Source organism: Eubalaena glacialis, chromosome 5, assembly GCF_028564815.1.
Source record: "Eubalaena glacialis isolate mEubGla1 chromosome 5, mEubGla1.1.hap2.+ XY, whole genome shotgun sequence".
In the NCBI taxonomy this organism is placed as follows: domain Eukaryota; kingdom Metazoa; phylum Chordata; class Mammalia; order Artiodactyla; family Balaenidae; genus Eubalaena; species Eubalaena glacialis.
The window spans coordinates 115,502,665-115,529,152 of NC_083720.1; the positions used below are offsets into that span (position 1 = coordinate 115,502,665).

Sequence of the window (26,488 nt, forward strand, 5' to 3'; positions counted from 1 at the left end):
AGGGGGAGTCTAATGACACAAAGTCAGTCCTGCCCTCAATATACTACAAAGTAACCCCCATCCCCAAAGTCTGCCAGGTAAGGGATGATGCAAGGAAAAGAGATGGCCATCCCTGCTAGGCTACTCTGATTTGACTCAACTAGACTGCCCACCCAATGGATTACATGAGTCTCAACTGCCATTGTCTTCCATTCCCTTCAAGGTCACACACACAGTGTTTGGCTCTGGCTCCAAACACTTCCCTGGAGACGAACACAGTCCCTACATTTCTGTTCCCACATGGTCATTAAAACGAGTGTCCCACCACCACACCTCAGACTCTGCTGGGCAGCGTCAACAAAGTAAGCCTGAACGTTTGCTGGGAAACCTGGCCCTCTCCTACTCCCAGAGGGGCATGTATACATTATTCCAGTCAACAACAATGTTTTCTCAGGAAACAAAGAACTCTCTTCCTACCTCTTCCTCAACCTCTCTCCACTTCACCTGGGTTTTTTTAGCCTTCTTTCCTCTCTTTGTCGCTGTAGATTCTGTGGGTGTTGCCCCTGAGCAGGGCCCATGGTTTCCCCTCCTTCATGTTATTATTTTTAGCTTTTAGGGTGGACATCCCTCTCTCTTTTGTCCCCTCCAGATTACAGCTCATCTTCATCTGTTCTTCCTCAACCTTCTAATTGTCTAATCCTTAGCCTCCAGTTCCCCCGAAGAATAGGTGGCACGTTTAATTGCAAAAACGCACAAAAGAAAACTATTTATACTAGTCAACATCACATACATTTAAGCCCCATTCCATTCTTCTGGATACAAATGCTCCACACTAGCCTTAAACTGTTCATGTGTGCATTTCCCTCCTTCAGTGAGTTCCTGATCCGCTCAGAACTTTTACATGACCCTTAGTCCACACTTATCACCGTCTTAAATTCTTCAGCTGATTTTGGAACTGAAAAATTTTAAGCAGGCAATTAAAAAAGACTAGTAAACCTATTCTTGACAGGACTAGACTTAACAGTAATGAGATAAAATGACAAGCACATAGCTTGTTGCCAGAGTACCATGAACAGTTTAAGAATTAGATTCAAAATAGCTGATAGAATCTGAAAGGCAGAGTGACCTCCATACATGTTATCTTTTGCTTGGTTTGCACTCTGTGCAAGATACAAAACTCAAAATATTAAGACACCAGTTGAAGAAGAGACCTTCAATTCGATATTTAGGAAGAGGTGCTGGGGGAGGTTACTAGAGCAGAATACTTACTAACTAGATGCAACTATTTTTATCCACAGCGAATATGAAATATATAATGTACCGTTTTCCTAAATTTTATGCTCAGAAACACTTCAAATTTTTTTCTGTTTTGCAGAATAAAATGACCATTTATTTGCTAAAATGCTTACCTCTCATGCAAATACATAAACCTAATAAATTAGGAGAATTTAACATGGGACCTATAGAAACAACCTAATTTAAAACATTAAAATTGTTTCCACATTTGAAAAACAGTATGTCAGCATTCACATTTTCATAATAATGTATTCTCTAACACCAAAAAGAAATGTCATCTTTCACTAGATATCCACAATTTCAATAAGAAATGTCTTCCCATGGGGGGGGGGGGTGGGCAGGGGAGAGAACTCTTAAAATATGAAAAACCATAAGCATTCAAAACAGCTGACACAAGATTCCCTTTGTTTCATTTGTTCCATAAAATTAAGAGCATGTGTCCAGTAATACAGAAAAACGTAAAAAGCTGAATTTCAAGTGTATACAAAACCCAACTCTAGAGGTAAATAACAGAGATTAATGCAGTATTACCTTGAACAAGCAATTAAAAGGGGCTGAAAAGCAGCAACTAAACCCCAAACCATTTGCTCTTTCACCATAGAAAGCTGAAGATAATCTTATTTACTAAACATAAATCACTTGAGATCTGGCCAAATTCGTAAATGATGTTCCAAATGGAAACACTGCAAAGCCAGGAGCTGCTTACATAAGTCTTTTCTTCCAACCCTGAAAACAAACTGGACCAGTTTTCCTTGTTGCTTCTAGGAAAGCGATCATTTTAAAGCAATCAAGCAATTCAACAGAAGGGCTTCCCTAAGACCTGTACATGCTCCATTTTTCGCCCCACCCCTGCCCGCCTTCTCTGAACAGTATTAGGTTTCCTGCCACTGACTTTGCTTCCTCCTCCTTCAGTATCTATTTTAAAAAGTCTTTAGGCTACAGAAAGCAAGCTCCATTAATCAGTCTTACCTTCTCATGTATTTTTGTAGTATATTCACATTGTTCAGGAAAAAACGTCAAGATGCAGCCCTTTAATTTTTCCATGTGTGTGTGAGTGTGTGTGTGTCTGTGTGTACTTTTTAAAAAATTTCTCTTTAGGGCTCTGTGAGGTTTATGCAGATAGGCCTTTCACAGAGGTCACTGTGTTTCCCAGGCTTCATGGTCACGGGCAGCCAGGTAGGAATAGCTGGGCTCTACTTTTCACTTCCTTGAGTTAAAGGCACTTAGAGAGGCTTTGACAGCTACAGTGTGCAATAAGTCAGTGACATGTCTCTTAAAATGTGCTGTGTTAACACACCTTTAATTTTTGATTAACTCAACAACCAAAGGTTTGTGAGGATACTTTCTTTCCACTAAATACCACGGGAAATGCCAGCGGTCCCGATAGAGATCCACTTGGCCCCAGAAAAGCTACTCAACAGCGTGAGTAGAGCTGTTGAGATCGTCAGACAAAAGACAGTGAGAGAAGTCAGTCCCCTCCACCCGTCGACAACCTCACTTAGTTTTAAAGTGCATTGTGACAGGAAGCCCTGGATTAAATCTCAAGCCATACGTTTTAGTTCTTTATTCCACAGCTCTAGCTATTGCCTCATTCACAGTTAGGAAGCCAAAGGTACAAAATATCCAGTAGAGTTTACTCACATCTGCCAAATCTCGTACCAAACCTCATGCAGTCAGATTTTCCCCTCCTACATGTTGCCCACACACCACACGCATCTTCTGCGCCTCACAGGAACTAGTACTTTCTTTATCCCCTACCAAGGCCTCACCTCCCTGGGCACCTGAGGAAGACCTCTAGAGCCTGTCCACACCACAGCACACCTGATCCTGCTGTCTCCTTCTCCTCCAGGGCCAAGGACACTATCCTTTCTCCAATGCCCGGCTGCTTCCTCCAAGGCCTCAGAGCTGGCCACTGCCAACACTGTGAATAGCCTGGCCACTGACTGACAACTTTTTTCCTATCCAATGAATGCAATTCAAAGTTCCATGGCCTAAAATCAAAATACATCACAGAGCTCAAGACCCAGAGGCAGACAAATCTGTCTTGGTTCTCTGCTACTAACTATCTCTGTGACATGGGCAAAAAGCCTCGGTTTTATCTCTGAGATGAGGATAGTAATAGTATTTACCTTTATTATGAAGACAGGACAAGATAATGCATGTACCCAGCAGAGTAAGCTCTCAAAAAATGTTAGCTATTTTTATTACCATTATACTCTACTCCACTATGCTATTACTACAGCAGTAAGTGGCATAAGCAGGCATAAACTGGTCGGCTTCTAGCCAAATTTGGACTTTCTGTTTGGCCACCACAATACAGTCTGTGTTCTCTTTTTACGTAACGCCTTTGCAGAGGTGAGCATCCTCCCACCCGTCACAGTCTCCACACTCCTCCTTAGAATCTTTTCTTCTTTACTGAAGTATAGTTGATTTACAACGTTGTACTAATTTCTGCTGTACAGCAAAGTGACTCAGTTATACACAGAAATATATTCTTAATATTCTCTTCCATTATGGTTTATCCCAGGAGATTGGATATAGTTCCCTGTGTTACACAGTAGGACCTTGTTGTTATCCATTCTAAATGTAACCCCAAACTCCCAGTCCATCCCTCTCCCTCCCCGCCTCCCCCTTGGCAACCACAAGTCTGTTCTCTAAGGATATGAGTCTGTGTCTGTTTCTGCAGATAGGTTCATTTGTGTCATATTTTAGATTCCACATATAAGTGATATCATGTGGTATTTGTCTTTCTCTCCCTGACTTACTTCACTTAGTATGATAATCTCTAGTTGCATCCATGTTGCTGCAAATGGCATTATTTCATGCCTTTTTTATGGCTGAGTAGTATTCCTTAGAATCTTACGTGCTCATTATATAGCTGTCTGGCCCCTAAGTTTGTGACACCCTTTCCCCTCAAGCAAAAGGTCTCAGAACTACAAGGAATTTTTTAATAAAGACATTAGAGGAATAGGACAGCCAGACATTATACTAAAAGCAATGTCTTTTTAAAAACCACAGCAAAGATACACCAATTTCCAAGAAGATTAAGACCTCTCAACCAGTCAAAAGGCAGATATGTGACAGGTAGGGAAAAAAAGGAATAAACTCTACTCTGTAGTATTATAGTCAGTAACAACTTCCAAAACATGGAGAATTTGTGAGGTTCTTATAAAACATAGAATCCCACTGTTAGCTTTCCAGGTCTGGCACAAAATGGACAGAGCAGATATAATAAGGGCAGATCGGAAAACATACCCCCAAAGTCCGGCTCTTCCCTAAGTGTGAAGGCCACACTGCCCAGGCAATTTCCTGTTCCAAATGTTCCTGTCAGCTGTCAGTAGCTTTGCACATATTAAAAAATTAAGTTGTCTGATATTTAGTATTTTTCTTTTCTTACTAAACCCACATAAATTTTCCATGACTGATAAAAAGATGTAACTAATAATTAAGAAACACACACCTTCTTAATAACGTACATCATTTCTGGAAAAGAATACCACTATAAAAAGGACAAAAAAACTAAACACTATAAGAATACAAAGATATTTACCTATTACAGAGATTTATTACTATCATAAAATTAAACAACCATAATTCTCTTTATTAGAAAATCTCCATTTCCTTCTATCATTCCCAAAAGTGTGTCCACTGAAAACATTCTCTTTAAAATAAGGTCATTTGCTTTAAAATACTCTAAAATGAAATCAAGTGGGCTTTTTTCAAGGTTTACAAAAAAATTTCAAAATAACTATAAAATAAAAGGTAGGCAAGGTCAAAATTATCATTGCAATAACCAACACAATGATGTTGTATAAATCCAACTCATATTTATTCTTTTCTTTTTTAATGAAATGAAAATTTATTAACCAGGGGAGGTAGACATCATAACTGAAAAAAAAAAGCTGGTTACAAATCCTATGTACAGGACAACTTCACTTTGATAATACATGCATGCAGACACACAGACAAAAAGATCTAGAAGGATATACTAGGTAATAACAGAGAGATATATGTATAATGAGGTAAACTCTGGGTAGTGAAAATATGTTTTCCCTTCTTATTTTTGTTTTCCTATAGCTTCTGTAAGTATATATATGCTTTTGTAGCAATAAGGTAGTTGTTAAAAATATCATGTTTTTAAAAAAGGCTATAGTGTTTACTTATTCATCAGACCAAAAGGTCAGCTGGATCCCTGAAAAGCTTGACATGTAAATTCTTTATTTTTTTTTTTCAGATTTTAAGGGTTTTTTTTAAACTTTTTATTTTATATTGTAGTATAGTTGATTAACAATGTTGTGATAGTTTCAGGTGACCCAACTCATATTTATTCTTTATGGAATCCGTACACCCTCTGGTGTGAGAATCCAAATAAATATAAAGTCAATTACATAGAAAAAACAGGTCATATTCCACAATGTTAACAGTGATTATTTCTAGGTAGCCAGATTATAGGTGATTTATTTTCCTTCTGTGTGGTATATATGCATGTTTTCCAAGTCTTTTGCTCTACAAAAAAGGTTATTACTTTCATTATCAGATGAAAAATGTTATTTATATATTTTAATAATCCTGTACCTAACTACGATTAGAGGATCAGGGTATATTTTCTAAAGGACCCAGTTCCTGAAGGAGTCGAGAGTCAAAAGTAGCTCTCTCCAAGGTGTTCCTCAGTTGCTCTGTCTTCACCTGATCTCCTGAGAGGTTTAATGACCAGCTTCTCCTGCGCAGAGTTCCTGAGCACTGACGCTCTGGCCGCACAGCGCTGACCTCTCGGCCACCCTGGGCATGTTCTCCAGGGCTCAATCCTTCTACCTTACGCCCCGGACTCCTTGCAATGGAAACTGTTTTACATTTGTTCTACAGACCTCGACAGAGCTTAACACAGCTCTCTCAACACACAGCAGGCTCTGGCTATCTATTTGTTAAACATAAATGAAATAACTCGTTAACCAATTAATTAACAGTAAAGTAAATCCAGCGCTCTGCTTCTTGGCCTTTAGAGGCAGCGTGCTATTATGTGTAGTAAGGAAGACTGAGGAGCGGTCCCACTGACCCAGATCAGAACTACTGATGGGAAGGCTTTCAGGAAACACCCAAAGCACCAAGGGAAGAAGCTGTTTCTCTCTGAGTCAGCTCTGAACTTCCAAAGTAAGGGGAACAGACCTCGGGGGCGTGCCACATCTCAAGAAAGCAATGCAGTCAACTCCTGCTCCTTGTATCATTCCCATGCAAGGGCACGTGAGGTTAGCTGTGGGCTCCTAATCCAGCTTTACTATTCCAAAGAGAACTAAATCAGCAAACAGTGTGAGGCAGGAGTAGCTGATCCCTGCTGGGTCATGACCTGCCGCCTTTAATGACAGCAGTGGTTATCTCAGTTTACACAGCCTATGAAGCACTGGCAGAGTTTTCAGGGTTCTTAGACAAAGTGCTATTATTACAGTGACGCTGAGGACTGTCGAATAATAGAGGAAACATCATTACATTCTTTAGCTTCAATAGCTTTAATTATATTTACTGTGAATTCTCAAACCAGTGGGTGTACAAACTGTACAGAGAAAAATGTAAGTTGTGTGTGTAAAATTAACTGTATTGGGTACTGTGATGCTACTGTTAATCCTTAGTGCTTGTGATTATTAAACTGAGCTGCTTCTGAGTCAAATTATCATCTATACAAACTGCCATTTAGAATGGCAAAGTTGGCGGAGGTGGGGGGTGGTGGAGACTGGGATTTGATCTCCCAAAGAGGCTGGGTCGCTCTGTCTGTCCCAGACCACAGTAAAGAATGATTTTTGTTTTGCCTCTGGAAGCCAAGAATTGCTGCTGGAGTTAAGTGATGTCCACAAAAGTGGACAAGGAACAAAAAAAATAAACCCACAAAAAACTTTCATTTACACAAACAAACTTAAGGGATGTATTTATAAATATTCATAACCTCTTTGAGTATAATCTTTCAGGTGGTTGTAATGCAACATTTACAGTCAAACATGTAACACTTCCGTGATTTCAAAAACGCCCCGAGGAAGCCCCTGTGCATCTCTTAGGCTTCCTGTGTTTTACTACAACCTCTGCTTGAGATGTTTTTAGGCCTAATTTGCCTAACTTGCTGTTTTCTTCACAGGACTGTAATTGTTAGGTACATGAGTGTTTTAAACAAACACAGCTGTAAACACTTAGGAAAATGAAAATTTGCCCTGGGGAAGAAGGTAACAAACTTGCTAGCCTCTCTTTAGTTCTGCAAAAGATCTATTTCACAGAGTCTTTGTCATGAGAAATGCCTGTATTTTGTAATAGCTTGTCCCATGTCACACAAGCAGACCCAAAGTTATTACAGAAACAAAGTTCCTGGACCAAATGGGAAAAAAAAATGGCTGCCAGTCTTTCACACCAATAACTCCAATGCTTCCTGGTGAGCCGCCAAGGTGTTACACCTGAATCAAGAGGCAGATGAATGCCACATCACAACCCTTTAAGAATCAACTCTCTTTGACTTAACCCAGTGATACTTAAAAAGCCATATTTTATCACCTCCTTCCCACAACAAAAAAATGGAAAATAACAAATTTTGATAAGGATGTGGAGAAACTGGAACCCTGTGCACTGCTGATAGGAATGTAAAATGGTGCAGTTGCTATGGAAAACAATGTGGTAGTTCCTCAAAAAATTAACGGGACTTCCCTGGTGGTGCAGTGGTTAAGAATCTGCCTGCCGGGCTTCCCTGGTGGCACAGTGGTTGAGAATCTGCCTGCCAATGCAGGGGACACGGGTTCGAGCCCTGGTCTGGGAAGATTCCACATGCCGCAGAGCAACTGGGCCCGTGAGCCACAACTACTGAGCCTGCGCGTCTGGAGTCTGTGCTCTGCAACAAGAGAGCCCGCGGTAGTGAGAGGCCCGTGCACCGCGATGAAGAGTGGCCCCCACACCGCAATGAAGAGTGGCCCCCACTTGCCACAACTAGAGAAAGCCCTCGCACGGAAATGAAGACCCAACACAGCCAAAAATAAATTAATTAATTAATTAATTTAAAAAAAAAAAATAAAGAATCTGCCTGCCAATGCAGAGGACACGGGTTCGAGCCCTGGTCCGGGAAGATCCCACATGCCGCAGAGCAACTACACCAGTGCACCACAACTACTGAGCCTACGCTCTAGAGCCCGCGAGCCACAACTACTGAGCCTACGCTCTAGAGCCCGTGAGCCACAACTACTGAGCCTATGCTCTAGAGCCCACAAGCCACAACTACTGAGCCTGTGCTCTAGAGTCCACGAGCCACAACTATTGAGCCCGCTCACCAAGAGCCCGTGCTCCACAACGAGAGAAGCCACCACAATGAGAAGCCCGCGCACCACAACAAAGAGTACCCCCGCTCACTGCAACTAGAGAAAGCCCACGCGCAGCAACGAAGACCCAATGCAGCCAAAAATAAATAAATAAATAAATATTTTTAAAAATTTTATTAATTTTTAGAAATACCACGTGATACAGCAATTCCACTTCTAGACATATACCCAAAAGAAAGCAGAATCTCAAAGAGATATTTGTATACCCGTGTTCATAACACCATTACTCACCATAGCCAAAAGGTGAAGGCAACCCAAATGACCATTCAATAAATAAAATGTGATATATATATATACACACACACACACAATGAAATATTAGTCATACAAAGGAAATTGTGACACATGCTACCACATGAATGAGTCTTGAGACATTATGCCAAGTGAAATAAGCCCGTCACAAACAGAATAAATATTGTATGATTTCACATATATGAGGGACCTACAGTATTCAAATTCATAGAGACAGAAAGCAAAAAGTTGGTTGCCAGGGGCTGGGGAGGGAGGGAGAATAGGGTACAGAGTTTCAGTTTTGCAAGAAGACAAAAGTTCTAGAGATTGATGGTAAGGATGGTTGTACAACAATGTGAATATACTGAATGCCACTGAACTTTACACTTAAAAATGGTTATATGGTAAATTTTATGTTATGTATTATTATAGTTTGTTAGGGCTATCATAACAAAGTTTCATAGACTGGGTGTCTGAAACAACAGAAATTTATTTTCTGATAATTCCAGAAGCTAGAAGTGTGAGATCAAGGTGTGAGCAGGATTGGTTTCTTCTGAGAACTCTCTCTTTGGTTATCAATACTGTCTTCTAGCTGTGCCTCCACATGGTCTCCACTCTGTAACTATCTGTGCCTTAATTTCCTCTTCTTATCAGGACACCAATCGTACTGGATTAGGGCCCATCCTAAAATGACCTCATTTTAACTTACATCATTAAAGACCCTATCTTCAAATACAGTCACATTCTGGGGTACTGGAAGTTCGGGTTTCAACATATGAACTTAGCAGCAGCGGGAAGCGATTCAGCCCGTGAGGTGTATATTTTACCACACTTTTAAAATAATAATACAATAAAATAAATGAGAGCAGGCAAAGGGAAAAGAACAACCTGAGGGAGGGCCCTGAGGAAGGAAAAGGATGTGATTAGAGGAAATGAAAGAAGGACCGTGAGGCCGCAGCAAAGGGGGCAGTGATCGCTAGGATTACAAACAGAAGGTAAATGAAAACACAACCCTTGAAAATTCATTCCAAAATTTACAAAAACTCAAAAAAAGTAAACCTTCTTAAAAGAACAGTCACAACAAAGAATAAGCAACTTATGTAAAAGAGGTATTGCTAGTTACCTCTGAAAGACTTCTCTGCACTGAAAAATATACACTACTTCAGTGTCATCTTTGCACTTTGTTATAGCCCTAAATGTTCCAAAAAGTTTTTTTTTCAGCCTTGGATTTTTTTAAAAATATTATTGTAGTGAAATATACATAACATAAAATTTACCATTTTAACCATTTCTACAGTTTTTATTTATAGAAATATCACCACTTAAAAGAAAATGTCCCTTAAGTCAGGATACACTGTTAAATGGAGAAAAGAATGGCTAGTAATTAATGCTCTCTTTTTATAAAGCCAACTTAACTTTTCCATTACATTTCAGAAATGTGTAAACCGGGGAGTCAAGAAAAATACCTTTAGAGATTTGGGTTAAAAATACATCAGCGATCTGGGTCAGCATCCACCTCCCAACTCCTCTATTCCCCAAGTGCTGGCCACCCTGTGGTCTGACACCATTGAAGCACTTAGATCTCTTAGCATCAAGCGTCATGAGCACTGTACTCCAACTTAAATAGTACACACTCCAAAGAAAACATTCTGAGTTAACTGAATATGTCAAGGATATTTTTTCAACCAGAATTGTTTCACAATAGAGGTAGATTAAGAGGAGGGATGGAAAAAAGACTCCAAAAATTTTAAAGTGCCAAAACTTACTTTTCAATTTGTCAAAGATTAACCACAAATAAATAGAGAAAAAGAGAGAATGTTATAATCATGGTTGCAGGGAAACTGACTGCTGGACATGAATACTGCCTTTTCCTCCTGATGCAATGGATCCTGCCCACAAAAAAATTAATTCCATCACATATTATAGAAACACATACACACACACTCTTATATATTCAGGATATACAAGGAACACCCACCAGCCAATAAGAGAAAATGGGGAAAACATGGCAAACTTTCATAGAAGAGAAAGCATGAAAGGTTAATAGCCATATGATAATATATCTTTAACCTCATTAATAATCAGGAAAATGAAAATTAAAATCACAATAAGGTAAATTATACTAAACATAAATTATATCTCAATTTTAAAAACACACAGTAAGATATGATTGCACACCCACCAAATAGGCAAAAATATTTGAAATCTGATCACACTAAGGTCATCAAGCCAAAGGCAACTGCACACACCAGAGTAGTCTATCCTGGTACAACCACTCTGGCAAAGAGTTGTCATCACCTAGTAAAATTAAATATGCATATACTCTATGACCCAGCTATTCTACTCCTAGGTTTATACATTTAGAGAAACTCTAGCATACATGCAACAGGAACTATGTTCATACCAGTCTTTCTCACGATTATGAAAAGTTACACAAACAACACAAGTGTCCATCAGCAGCAGAAAAGATAATTAAATGTGGTATATTCTTACAATGCAATGCTATACAGCAGTAAAGTAAATAAAATATAGCTTCATGAATAAACATGGATGAATCTCAAAAACAATCTTGAGTAAAACAGCAAGGTACAGAAGAATACAAGTTATATGATTCTATTTATTCAAAGAGCCAAAGCAGCTAAAATTAAACAATATATTGTTTGGAGATAAACATACATAAGACAAGGGAATGACTTTGAAAATGAAGGATGATGGTAACCACAGGAGGCAGAGAGGGTGAAGGAAACTCTATTCAATACTCCGTAATAGCCTATATGGGAAAATAATAGAGTGGATATTTGTATATGTATAACTGATACTTTGCTGTACACCTGAAACTAACACAAGATTGTAAATCAACTCTACTCCAATAAACATTAAAAAAAAAAAAACAAGAAAAGAAAAAGAGTTTGCTGGAAGAGAATTTTAAATGGACAAGAGATTGCAACAAAATTCTGGAAAACGAAACAGGAGATGGGAATGTGCTGACAGATGAAACAGTGAGGGGAGAGCTGCCACCTACGGTCCACCAAGGAGACAATCTGCTCAAGAGAAGCCCAGGGAGGCTCCAGGCTCAGAGTCAACAGGTAACACAGAGCGGGGAGGATGACACAGGGCAGCAAACAGGGGGATAAAGTGATGACGGTTAGCACACCCCCCCGCCTCCCCACCCTCTAACAGAGCCTTCAGGCAGCATGGCCAACTATAATGACAAACATCTGGGGGTTCATCTCTAAAGGAACAGAACCAATCGTGGCAGCAGGGAATGAGAGATGGCTTGTGGAGGTTTCCGATGTGAATCTTGGTTCCTCAGAGTAAATCCTCCTCATCAGGGCATTTTTGGGGTGAAGCAAAGCTGGCCAGCAGACTGCTCAGTACCCCTGCCCCCCACTCCCACACACACGTACACACTGAGCTCTGTTTAGAATTCCTGCTCAAGGGAGAGGTGGCAGGGGCTGGGGCCGGCGGGTGGACCCTACATATAGATGTTTTCAAGGTAGTAAATTCTCCCCAGTCCTTCACCCTTAATTATGAAGAGGCAACCAGGTCTACAAGGAAAATCAGTAACCTTAGGGGGAAAAAACTCACACTGAGAAGAAAGAGAGTTAATTCAGGAAACAGACGAGCACTTTAAAAAGAAGTTAACTGTAATACGACTCAAAGAGATTTAAGATATTACAACCATTAAACAAGAACAAGACACATGAAAATAAAATGACTGGAGAAAAATAAAGAACTTTAAAAATATTTTTGACAAAATGATAACCAAAATAAAAATTCAGTAAAAGTACTATAACAGTGAGGAAATCGCTCAAAATGTGGAACCAAAAGAAAAAAGGATACAAAACAGGCAAGACTAGATTGGAAACAAAGAACCAGCACAGGAGGTGCAATACCAACTAAATGCTGCCTGATTGGTCTGATGTTAAATGCTCCCCCACCCCAACCCAACAGGTCATAGAACTAGGGTAGCTGCCTGGTCCAGGGGGAACAGATCCACAGGCTGAATTAAGCCAATCAAATTGTCTCTTTTTTGAGACTCTGACTTTGGAAAAATATAGGCTCTAACATGGGACTAAAACAAAAAGCTCACGTCAATGCTGGCAGGTATCAATATGTTGGCCCATGCGAAACAGAAGGAAATAGGTGCAGGAAAGGCAGAATGAGAGAAGAGGCTATGTGATCACAACTCCTGACTTTTTAGCCTGTTCCACAGTCCCTAATGGGTCCACTGGTGTCATCAAGATGGCCTGTTAAGTCCTACATCTTTAAGTTTTTTTCTATTTTATTTAAGTCAATTTGAGAGGGCCTCTGTTCTTTGCAACCAATAAACTCCGACTAAAACAGCAGGCATCTGCTGTCTGGAGCTGCATAGTTACCAGGAGACACCACCCTGTCTGCTGTACCACGGGGACACCCTGCCTCTCCCTGTACCGATCGGCTATCAGAACACAACATGGGCTCCCACGGCCTATCATCCTGTCAGCATTACGCACAAATGGGAGCCAGGCGGGACTGCTGAACATCATTACAGTTACATGTGATCAAATACGCTTAATAATTAAAATGTCAGAATCCAGAAGTAAACATACAGTGTATTCAGTGAAAACTTGAAACTGTGGAACAATTGGAAAAGGAGGATGATGTTAACTTGCCTTACAATATGGAACAAGAGAACAAATCGTGCAAGATTTGGAAGAAAAAGAGCAAATTAATGTCTTTTGTATGCCCACTGGGTTTTTCAATCAGCCTGAAAAATTAGAAAGCCAAGCAAGAATTCTCTTTCGATGACACGAATAAAGCTGATTTACTTAGAAAGGGTACAAAATGCCATTGTCTAGACTAATCTGAGCTGAACAAGAAAAAAATATTCTTTGAAGTTCAAGCAATAGAAGGAAACTCTTTTGCATATTTGGAAGGTAACTTTCATGCATTCCCTGGCTGGATAACCAGAGTCAAACCACAGCATGAGAATCTTAAGCCAATGTCTGAGACCTTGAAAAATGAACACAGATGGTCCCCCGACTTACAATAGTTAGACTTAACAATTTTTCTACTTTACGATGGTATAGGAGCCATATGCATTCAGTAGAAACTGTATGTGGAATTCTGAATTTTGATCTTGTCCCATGCTAGTGATAGGCAGTACGTACTCTCTCGTGATGCTAGGCAGCTCCCAGTGAGGCACACGATTAAAAGGGTAAACAACCAATACACGTACTACCATTCACTCCCATACAATCATTCTGTTTTTCATTATCAGTACAGCATTCAATACCTTACATGAGATAGTCAACACTTTATTATAAAATAGTGTTTGTGTTAGATGATTTTTCCCAACTGTAGGATAATATAAGTGTTCTGAACACATGTAAGGAAGGCTGGGCTAAGCTATGATGTTCAGCAGGTGAGGCGTATTAAATGTGTTTTCAACTTACAATATTTTGAACTTACTGTATTGAACAATACAATGGGTTTATAGGGATGTAACTCCATCGTAAGTCGAGGAAGATCTGTACTGCGCAACTGAGCAGGGAAGAAAATGGCCACCAGGTGAAGGGTCAAGGGATGGAGTATGTATGACTACCAGCCAGACTTGTCTTTCCTAGTTTCTGATTTCACAAACCAGTAAAATTACATACACACACACACACACACACACAAGCAGAGCCAATTCAACTGCCAATTTTCTATATTTCCAAATAAAGATAATTCACTTGAGCCCATTGCTATTACTAGATGTAATTACATCATTCAATTTTTTAAGAAGATATTTTAATGCCAAAAAAGTAGGAAGGACTTGATCTTAGCATTTTCTAAAGCCCTTGAAAACAGCACAGGCTAGAAAATACACTTAAACTAAGTCAATTTTGTTCCAGTTTAGCAGGTGTTGCTTTAGCTGTGATTTGTGATTCATTCCCTAACCCCCAACTCCATTATTCCATTAGTCCCTTTCCTCAAAAGCCATAAATAGGCAAATGGAACATTTAAGAATAATGCAACATTTAGGAGCCCCAAACATGATACAGATGGCTTCACATATGTAAGGGCTGAAAAGCGGCCCTTGTTGATTAAAGGAAGACAGATTTGGATGGATAAAGAAAGAGGAAAACCGAGCGCGTGATGAACACAGTACGGTATGAACAGAGGGACATTAAAGCAGGAACGGGAATGCTTTAGGGCATGCTAAGGAAGAGGCTCAGCTGAGGAGAGAACGGACAAGCAGCACTTGTGTGATCTAGGACTGGAAAGTTCTTGGGGAGTTCACTGGACTGCAGGCTGCAGACTCGGGACTCTGTTTAGAAGCAACAAGGAATCTCCAATGGAACGAGATGACAAAGGAAGCATATGGGCAACATTAACCCAACAGAAGCTATGATTTTAGCAGTAAGTTTTGGTAACTTTAGTAATTTCCTGGGCAGTTAAGCAGTTACCTCTAGTTCTGGCTCAAAAGGTTCCATTTGAGAAGATTCAGGCCCACCTACCTTGTGTGAAAATGCACTGTCACTGTTTCTGCACCTAGACCCTTGGAGGCAGTGGCTGCCTTAATACCCCTGAAAATCATCTAATTTGCTCTGTCTCAGGTACGGCTGCCAACTCCTCTAGGATTTTGCTCTTGGTAACATGAAAGTATTCATTGGTGGAAATAAGAAAATCATGAAAGAGTGCTGTTTCAGAAGAGAAACAGAAGTGATCAATTAATAGAAATGTCCACTAGGCAACTGAAGATTCATTCATTTATCCGACAATATTTATTGAGCCCCTATCTGGCTACCTACTATGTGCCAGACAGCTGAACAAAAAAAGATAAAGATCCCTGCCCTTGTGAAGCTTACATTCAAGTAGGGATACAATACAAACAATACACATAATAAATACAGTATCTACAAGTATGTAAAAAGTGCTTTGGAAAAAAAAGATGTAAGATAAAAAGAAAAAGAAAAGAAAAATCTAAAAAAGAAAAACACTCAAATACTAATTGAAGCTAAGAGAAGAGATGAGTTCCCCAGGGAGTAGACTGCCTGGTTAATGCCCTTTCTACTTCTAAAACTCTACCACTGGGCTTCCCTGGTGGCGCAGTGGTTGAGAATCCATCTGCCAATGCAGGGGACACGGGTTCGAGCCCTGGTCCGGGAAGACCCCACATGCCGTGGAGCAACTAAGCCCGTGTGCCACAACTACTGAGCCTGTGCTCTAGAGCCCGTGAGCCACAACTACTGAGCCTACGTGCCACAACTACTGAAGCCCGCACGCCTAGAGCCCGTGCTCCGCAACAAGAGAAGCCACCGCAATGAGAAGTCCACGCACCGCAATGAAGAGTAGCCCCTGCTCACCACAACTAGAGAAAGCCCGCGCAGCAACAAAGACCCAACGCAGCCAAAAATAAATAAAAATTTTTAAAATAAAATAAATAAATAAATTTTAAAAAAATAAAATAAAAATAAAATTCTACCACTCCAAATCAAGGAATTTGACACATATAACCTCAACCTTCTTGTTTAAGCAGAAGGTAATATCAAAGCATCACATTATTGTTGTGACTTACAGAAATAACAGAGACCCATCACCAGGGAACTGTCCTCTTACAGATGAGAAAATGGAGGACCACAGAATTTAAGTAAGATCACCTGAGAGCAAAAGAGGACTGGGGGCAGATGGGAATTCCAGAACTCTCTAGCTTCTTGTAACTTTTAAGAGCAGAAGCCCTTTCAGTCAGTTCAAAAGTACCTCAAACTCTCTTGGAGGCAATGAAAAATATTTTTATTACATAAATAGTTTAGCCATATAATGGCAATAATAAAAATAGCAAACACTGAACAGAGAACTTACTTGTGCCAGACACTCTTCTAAATCCTTGTCACGAGTAAGAAACTCATTTAATCCTCACAACAACCCTGTGAGGCAGTCAGACTTCAGAGTGAGTGGTTTTAATGCTACGCCACCCCTTCAATTATTTATGCATACCTTCAAAGAGCATAATCCTTATCACCAATTAGGAAACTGAGGTCTAGATTTTTCATCTGGACTTGGCAGAATTAGATCATATTTGTATGTCAAAAATGCAACCATTTAAGCTTCATTTGAAGTAAACGTGTTTTAGAAGTAAAGAAAATTTGAAACTATATAATATAATCAGTATTATGCTAAAAAAAAAGGTATTTCAGTAATTCAATCAAGGGTCCTCAAAGGTATGTTTTCAACTAAATAGTCTTCAGAGAAAGACACTATTTCAAGACCCTAAGTAAAGTTTTTAAAATGAAATTCTAGTAAGGCAGATCTTTTTTTATGTTTCACTTGAACAAACCTTATGCTTTGATTTTCACAGAAGGGAAAGGGAGAGAGAAATACAATGAAAAAAAGTTCTTTCCCCTAGTATTTTTCTAAGCATTTAAAATTTTAGATTAGATTTTAGAAAAATCAGAATCATGAGGCTTACCAATAACATATGATAACATGATAATAAAATACAACAAATTTTTTAAAAAGTTTCCCTTTCTCAACACACCAAATATAGATTGTGTAAATTCAATTATAAAATAAAGTGTTACTAACTATGTATCTAAAGTTGATGATCTTTTTGCCTTCAGTTCACTAGGTTCATTTTCATTTCAATGGACTTTCCTATTAAAGAGTTTTGATTATATGTTACATACAATTACAATTCACTCCACGGATCCGTCCACATTCTTTAGTTGTACTGGAATTTCATCATACAGCATAACAGTTGAATACATAGATCATTGGCTACAGCTCACAACCATTTTAGAGATGACGTAATCTGCATTACACAGTAGGTATGTCTACACTGTTTCTATGCATGGATCTCAAAGCAACTTCTAAACCTTCACTGGTAAAATTGTCCCTCTCCTAACAAACTCCTTGTCTTTTTTCTGTGAGAGAAGAGAATTGATCTTTCTTACTGGAGCAAGGTTGGAGAGGCCAGGCTCCCAACTTTGATACATCAGTATATTCAGATAAAACACAAAGAGGGGGCTTCCCTGGTGGCGCAGTGGTTGAGAATCTGCCTGCCAAGGCAAGGGACACGGGTTCGAGCCCTGGTCTGGGAAGATCCCACATGCCGCGGAGCAACTAGGCCCGTAAGCCACAACTACTGAGCCTGCGTGTCTGGAGCCTGTGCTCCGCAACAAGAGAGGCCGCGATAGTGAGAGGCCCGCGCACCGCGATGAAGAGTGGCCCCCGCTTGCCACAACTAGAGAAAGCCCTCACACAGAAACGAAGACCCAACACAGCCATAAATAAAGAAATTAATTAATTAATTAAAAAAAAAAAGACACAAAGAGGAAAACAGCATATGTTGGCTCCTATATTCAACATTCTTTTCTCATCCTTAGCAGCATCCCGTTTCATTGTGCCATATTTTTAAACATACAATCCCTCTGACCCTCAGCATATTTCAAAACCTCCACTGGCATACTACATATTTCTTTCTCCTTATCCTTATCACCATGGAGGGCCCAACATGAAGCTATTTTTGAATGCCCTAGTCACAGCTATTATCTGAGTGCCAAATGGGTGCAAGACACTGTGATGGCACTGTAAAAAATATAAACAAAAGTAGTAGAATCCTTGTCTTCAAACAGCTTTTAAAACTAGTAGGATTAGATAACCGTACCAGTCACTGTAGCCACAAGGTAGAATGAGAGCCAGAATTGAGGTGTTGTAGACATTTAAGGGGGAGGAGGGACTCTGAGCTTTGCTGCAGCCAACATGTAGAGGGAAACATGATCCATTATAAGATTCAGTGTCCCTGGGGTAAAAATAAACCAGTTGCTCAGAGAAAGAACAACTATTTTTGCTACTGAGATCAGAAAGCAATTCAACCGATGGTTTCTAAGAGAAGGTTCTGTTAAATGTAATAAAAATCCTAAGGATATTTTTTTTACAATAAACAAGGGTAAGTTTGAAGAGGGCTGAGAAGCTCTAATGAAAACCAAGAAATCTAACATGGACAAGAGGCAGAAGAGCAGGCCTCAGCTCTACCATGACTGCAAACTCCACACGTGCAGAAGATCGTGAAGCATGACTGACACATTGAGAATAACTGCATTTCTCTGGGGGGAATGAGATGGGGTCCAAATAAGTAAAAAACACTGTGTTATTTAACTGAATTCATTTATCCTTATACAAACAGAATCACAAAGATATTCTGATGTCAACATTTGACATTTCATGTAAATAGAAAGTAGGTCATCAGTTGAAACAGACAAAAGTGACTTATATCTAAGAATTACTATTTTTAAAACAAAGTTCCTAAAAGTATCTCATCTAATATGCACTTGATTCTACAAAGTTTTTTGTACCACTTAAATTTATATCAGCGGGCTTCCCTGGGGGCGCAGTGGTTAAGAATCCGCCTGCCAATGCAGGGGACATGGGTTCAAGCCCTGGGCCGGGAAGATCCCACATGCCAAGGAGCAACTAAGCCTGTGTGCCCCAGCTACTGAGCCTGCACTCGAGAGCCCGCGAGCCACAACTACTGAGCCCGTGTGCCACAACTACTGAAGCCTGCGTGCCTAGAGTGCGTGCTCCGCAACAAGAGAAGCCACCGCAATGAGAAGCCCACGCACCGCAATGAAGAGTAGCCCCCGCTCGCCGCAGCTAGAGAAAACCCGCATGAGGCAACAAAGATCCAACGCAGCCAAAAATAAATAAATAAATTTTTAAAGAATTTATATCAGCATAGGTTCATAGTTTCCCCACTTTATAAGAACTGACAGGATCGTTTGAGGGAAGGATGACACTTTGTCAAGTTTAAAATTGGGGTAGAATTTCTGCTGGAGGCTACACAGGGCAAATAGCGATAGTCACAGATACCCCCTTAATTATTTGGCTATCTTAATTTAAAAGACTTTTGTTATAAAGGAATCTAGTTCTTCATCCAATCACTAAAAGCAAAAGTTTCCTCCTAAAAAAGAAGATGTTTCTTTAGACGACAGAATCTAAGAATGATGGGTGGTAAGAGGCCAATTCTTTTTCCCCAACCAGTGACCTGCTCATTGCTCAACAGGGAACACTACACAGTCTTCTGAGGCAGGGTTTGCACACACTGATTGACAATAAAAGCATTACTAGATCATATCAGCTCAAATTCCAGTGATTAGTACCAGGCCATTAATGACATCAACTCCAAGTTTCCAAATGGACCAACTATTAAAATTTATGAATGACTGACAAAAAAAAATTCCAATTCTTTTGCAAAGATTCATACACCTGGAAATGAATAACTCATCAAGAGGCAGAGTGGATTGGGTCAGTGTGCAAATATTTACTCATGAACTTGGCTCCTACGTTGCATCATTTTTCATTTAGTTTTACAGTCTGTGATTATATGTACCATTTGCCTAAAAACTAACAATTAAGACAAAGTTCATAGAAAACAAAGAACATATAAATTTAAAATGTGATAAGTCCTTCTATTTATGTACTGATCTGTAACATTCTAAGTATTCAATATATCTCATTCATACAGTGAACACCATAGTGGCATTATTTATTTAGCCCTCATCTCATTCTACAAGGAATCTGAGATAGCTTATGAGAAATACGTGGATTAAGGAAGGAAATTAGTAATCATGACCAAGGAGTGCTCACTTGGGCAATACATACACTAAAACTGGAACGATACAGAGAAGACTAGCCTGGCCCCTGCACAGGAATGCCACGCAAATTCGTGAACCACTGCATATTTTTAAAAAATCATGACCAAGGAAAGCATAAATTAGAGAAGAAAATGAAGACTGTGGCTGGCATAAGAGATATTGGAATAGAACTCAAATTTGGAGACCTATTTGAGTCCTACACAGTTACTACAGTTAAGCAGAGAATTCGAGTCTGTGCTTCCTAGCAGCCAAGGTGAAAAATGTCAATGTGATTAGTTATATGATTTTCTATAAGGAACAAACATCTACACTCCTTCAGGGAAGCAAAGCTGTTTCTTATCACTTACTGTGAAAGAGCTGCTCTAGGAGACACTGAAAGATGTGATGGAAAAATTTCCCAATAACATCTCAATGGCAAATAAGGTCACAAAGCTGGTTTTTTTATGTTGTCCCAGATTAAAACTGAATTCTACAATGGAGTCAAGATAATATGGCCAAGGAGCCCAATTTTTCAAGCAACATGGCCGACTGAGCTGAGAATAAAGAGCTGGAAGTCCAACAGTGTCGTTTAAGAGATTATTAGCAGTAAAGTGCAAGAACAAAAATTAAAATAAATAGCCAAAATTATGATGCTTCTAAGTTTCCATCCTTACCGCCTTTCTCTCTTTGAACAAGTAAGTCCCTGACCAGTTTCATCTATTCCACAACTGGAACTACTTAATTATCTCCCCAATCTACATCTTCTAACCCAGAGCTAAAGTCTCCTTTTCATGTACGTATCTGACACTATTACCTCAAGGTCCTACCAGCACCATTGACTCCACAAGTCCCAAACTAATCTAAGTTATCTGTCCTCTCAAACACATTCTTCCTTCTGCCATCCTCAGTTTGTCATAGAAATCCTATCCTCTCAGTCACCTGGGCTTACATCCTTGGAATCAATTTTTTTCCTTCCTCTCCGTAACTGCCCACATCTGATCAGCAGTCTGCCTGACTATTCTCCCTGCACGACTGGCCCACGTTCTCTACTCCAGCCCCAGGGCCACCTTCCTAGATCAGATCCCCAGTACCTCAGGGCCATCACAACAGCCTCCTGAATTACTGTATTCTCTCTCCCCACTCCAATTTCTCATATACACTACTGCAAGAATAATATTTCTAAAGTTGTGACTATGTCAGTCTACTAAAGAAAAAAACCTGTAGCAGTTTCCCTCTGCTTACCTGAAGCAAACCAGTCTACCTAAGCCTGCAGTGGCTTTCTCTCTTACACACCCTATGCTACAGCCAGTCCATAAACTCGTAAGTCTAGCCACTCCCAAAGGAAGCTCCATCTTTCCTCTTGTTCACAGTAGTATGGCCCTGAGATGCCCTCCCCTTCACCTCTACATATTTAAAGACCAAGTTTAAAAGCCACCTCATTCAGGAAGCCTTCCATAATCCTCTCTGTGAGAAGTACCACTTCCTCCTGCCGCCTCCCCCCTGCACTTGTCTAGGGCTGTAATCCCAGAGGAATGATCATAGCCTACCATCAGCCTCTCGCTGTCTAGCCTATGCATGAGACCGCTCCACAATTGCCATCCCAAACACACACCCGGTCCTGGCAGCACACGGCTCACCGTCACCCCTCAGGGTTCCCTCCACAGCACTTTGTTCATACGTGAATCACTGCACATGTTGATTCTACTGTATTGTAGTTCGCTGTTTACACGTCTACCTCCTCCAGGGCAAGGATCAAATCTTATTTATCTCTGCAGTCTAACGTAGTCAGCTCTCTGCACACCATCCTAGCTTAATTCCCTGCAGAACGGGTCTTTTCTTGTTTATTTAGTGTGTCTCTCCCACGAGAATGTACACTCAGTGAGAACACAGACTTTGCTTGCTTTGATCTCCACTATTTTCCCAGCATCTAAAACAGTGCCTGGCACATACTAGGTGATCAAAAGCGTAGGATGAATTGATAAATTGATGCATGATTCTCATTGTCTAGCCCAGTCCTGGCACACCATAGTGCCAAAAAAAAAAAAAAAAGTCTGCTGAATGAATTCTGTCTTGTATAAAAGTTATTTTTGTACATATTTTACGAGCTCTGACAGTTAGTGATCTTGATATCCTACTCTGGTACTTAGCGTAGTGCTTTATACATAGGAGGTCCTTGATAGATTTCTATTAAATTGAACAGGTAGTTCAATAAATTAATACCTTACTCGAGCTTTTATCTTCTAAATCTGAATTTGTCTCATCTCGTCAATATAGAGGAATCTGTATTATTTCTTATGACACAGGATGCCTCCCTCCCAGGGGGAAGGCAGCACTGCAGAGTGAAGATTACCAGCGGTGCTGTCAGAGAGGTCTGGGTTCGGGTCCCAGCTCTGGCACTGCTCAGGTATGTGACTTTGAGCACACTATTTAACCTCCCTTCAGCTTCCTCCTTAGAAGAAGATTAGGAGGACCTCTCAGGCAGAGCAGTCTATTTACTTCACAGCTAAATGAACAGCCAGTCCTAAATCCTTTATTACCCCTTCTTTACCAGCCTTAAATCGTTCTAACTCATGTTAGACTATTTTAATATATGTCGCCTGAACTTGAGTGGGTCATTATTTAAAATAGTAGTGGATTATGTTTACAAGGCATTAATTCTCCATTAACTTTTCATGACCTTACAGCCCTTCAGCACTCATCCAGAAAGCACAGGTGACTTGAGCACATGACTGCCATCATTCTTAAGACTTTCTGGAGTCACAGCAACATAGTGAGTGGCCCAAGGTGGCACTACCTCACACGGAAGGGCAATTCTCTTTCCCACACAGGAAACAGCACAACAATCAGATAAGTGATGCGTACAAGAACTAGACCCATCATATACATTACACAGTGACATGACCCTGGCTTAAGATGGGACGATTTATTTTTTTAAAATAATAATAAAGGGCTTAATGCTAATGTAAGTGCATCTCAATCAAAATGCATTCAAATCCCTCTGGAGGACAATTCCGCCGGGACGTAGGGAGTGCTTAGCCAGGACTCACACAGATGAATGTCACTGATCAGGTATGAGGTTATGACTCAGTCACAGACAGGATTCACTGAGATTCACGCAGATGGGCGGAGAACACAGTGAGTCTTCTGCACAAACATTAAGAGGTCTTTTTCTAAGAGCCTTATTTAATAAAAAGCAGTGACCTGCCAAGGAAGATAATTAGCATAGAACCAATCTTTAAAAGACGGAATTCAAAAGATCATTCTCTCACAAATCTTGATATTATTGCCTGGCACAGAAAGTATTTGCACAAGGAGGCACAAAAATATTTTTTGCATAAGTAAATACTGTCAGCACGGAAGCAATATGAAAATGTAAGCCTTTACTGTCAAGTAGTAAACCAAACAAAAAGCAACTGAAAGCCAAATCTCTGTTGCTCAGGTGAAAACAAGAACCCTTGAGAATAAAAGGTCAGTAGAACTTCTGTTGGCCGCCTAGCTAAGGCTGGCCACCTTGTGAGCTGACAGTGCTGTCCACTATTCTGAGAGCGCCTACACCATGTTGAGCGTCTGAATGCATTTTCTCAAAAGTCAACAAGCAAAAAGCACAGTGCTAATGGTGACCTGAATGGAGCTGTGACAAATGTCCCGCTTGAAGATAATCTTCAATAGCGGCAGTTATTGGTTCAGTACCACCAAAAGCGTTCCCAGAGATTAAAAGGCACAGGCGTAGCTGTGCTATTTTATTTTATTTTATTTTTTAAATTATTTATTTATTTATTTATTTTTGGCTGCATTGGGTCTTCATTGCTGCACGCAGGCTTTCTCTAGTTGTGGTGAGCAGGGGCTACTCTTTGTTATGGTGTGCAGACTTCTCATTACGGTGGCTTCTCTTGTTGCGGAGCACAGGCTCTAGGCGCACGGGCTTCAGTAGTTGTGGCACGTGGGCTTCAGTAGCTGTGGCTCACGGGCTCTAGAGCACAGGCTCAGTAGCTGTGGTGAACGGGCTTAGTTGTTCCGCGGCATGTGGGATCTTCCCGGCCCAGGGTTCGAACCCGTGTCCCCTGCAGTGGTAGGCAGATTCTTCACCACTGCGCCACCAGGGAAGCCCAGATGTGTTATTTTAAATTCAGTTACTCCCACTTAAAATCCATGCTGATTTAGGGTGTTGGAGAGAGGGAGTAGGCAAAGCAACTTCCTTCCAAAATCAGGAGGTAAAGGGGCAATACCTACCACAAAAGAGGTTAAGCGATAGTGGCTAAAAAAAAAAAAATCAACAAAAATACTGAATAAATAATCTTGAATAGCAGAACTTGGCAAGAATCCCTGATACTTTTCAGTGGAAGAATGTGGTCCCAGTTCTGTGATCTTTCACACTAACAGGGACTTTTCCCAAACACAGAACTCAACATCTAAGGAATTTAAAACACTTGATAATAGTTAATTCAATTCCCTATTACATTCCCTCCTGGTTTAAAAAAAAAAAAAAACCACAAACTTTGCAAAATGTATTTTGCCCATGGAGGATGGGAAGCACCAAGATGAAATGAATGACTTGAGAGTAAAATGCATCCCTCTGCCTCATGGCCAGAAGCAAAAGTGAGACATCCTACGGCATGAAGAGCGACTTCATCAAAGATTTTCACAGAAACAGCAGAGCCCACACATCCACAGGAGTATTAGCCCCTTCAAAGACTACACGCTCGTTACAAAAATGCCCGCCAATGCTCAAGACATCTTAGGAACAAATCTTTTAAGGCTGCCTTCACGTATATAACATTCTTTTGAAATCTTCAACTGTGACAAATTTGGGTCTTTGAAAGTGGAATTTGATATCTGTAAGTTGGAAATACATTGAGAAAATAAAGGGAATCATCAAGCTGGATTTTATTTTATTTTATTTTTTAAGTTGAAATCCCTCCTTTAAATCTTCCCAAATATATTCCCTTTGTTTTCTCCCCAAACGCATGCACTGTCTTTATTTACTTATTTATTTTTATAAATTTATTTATTTATTTTTGGCTGTGTTGGGTCTTCGTTTCTGTGCAAGGGCTTTCTCTAGTCGTGGCAAGCGCGGGCCACTCTTCATCGTGGTGCGCGGGCCTCTCATTATCACGGCCTCTCTTGTTGCGGAGCACAGGCTCCAGACGCGCAGGCTCAGTAGTTGTGGCTCACGGGCCTAGCCGCTCCGCGGCATGTGGGATCCTCCCGGACCGGGGCACGAACCCGTGTCCCCTGCATTGGCAGGCGGATTCCCAACCGCTGCGCCACCAAGGAAGCCCCTGGATTTTATTTTTAATCAAAAGAACAAGTGCTTTCCTTATGCGGCTTGTAAACTAATACTTCCAAAGACAGTTCTTTAAAACTATTCCAAACTCTCTTTCTAAGGGCAGCAGCTATGGAATAAGCAGACAGCCTCCCTAGACGACCTCTCTGAAGGGCACCTTACGCTTTTTAGGATGTCTTTGGTATTGGCATTGTACGTGCACTTAATAAGGTAGCAGCTATATCTGATTCCACTTTTCCACATTATTCATTCATTCAACAAATATTTATGGTGCACCTAATACGTGCCAAGTACTGTGTTAAATCCTAGCAAGATGATGGTGAGCAGGCCCACTACCTGTCCTCGTGAAGACGATTTACATAAGCACACAAATTATAACCCATAAGTCAGTCCAGTGGGAAAAAAAGACATATGGTGATGCAAAAACCTATTAAGAAATGATTAAAGAAGACAATGAGGTGATACAAACAAACTTTATTTAACACTTATGAAACGGACAATCTCCTTGTGGAGAACTGCAAAATGGGGTGGACAGCTGGAAGCTTTCATAGGATAAAGAATATAGAACAAGGAAGAGAGGGACTTCCCTGGTGGTCCAGTGGCTGGGACTCCAAGGTCCCAACGTAGGGGAACTGGGTTCAATCCCTGGTCAGGGAACTAGATCCCACATGCCGCAACTGATCCCGCATGCCGCGCTAAGACCCAATGCAGCATGCATAAATTAATTAATTAATAGAACAAGGAAGAGAAAAATAGAAAAC

At 40.4% G+C, this 26,488-nt stretch overlaps 1 protein-coding gene and 1 non-coding gene across 2 annotated transcripts in view; one reads left to right on the plus strand and one right to left on the minus strand.

Annotated features, from left to right (window-relative positions):
* Positions 1 to 26,488, minus strand: part of FHIP1A (FHF complex subunit HOOK interacting protein 1A) — a 262,975-nt gene that overhangs the window by 218,418 nt on the left and 18,069 nt on the right. The window lies entirely within an intron of this gene.
* LOC133092866 (U6 spliceosomal RNA) lies at positions 20,449 to 20,555 on the plus strand. Its single transcript, XR_009701216.1, has one exon. It is a non-coding gene; the product is annotated as a U6 spliceosomal RNA (small nuclear RNA).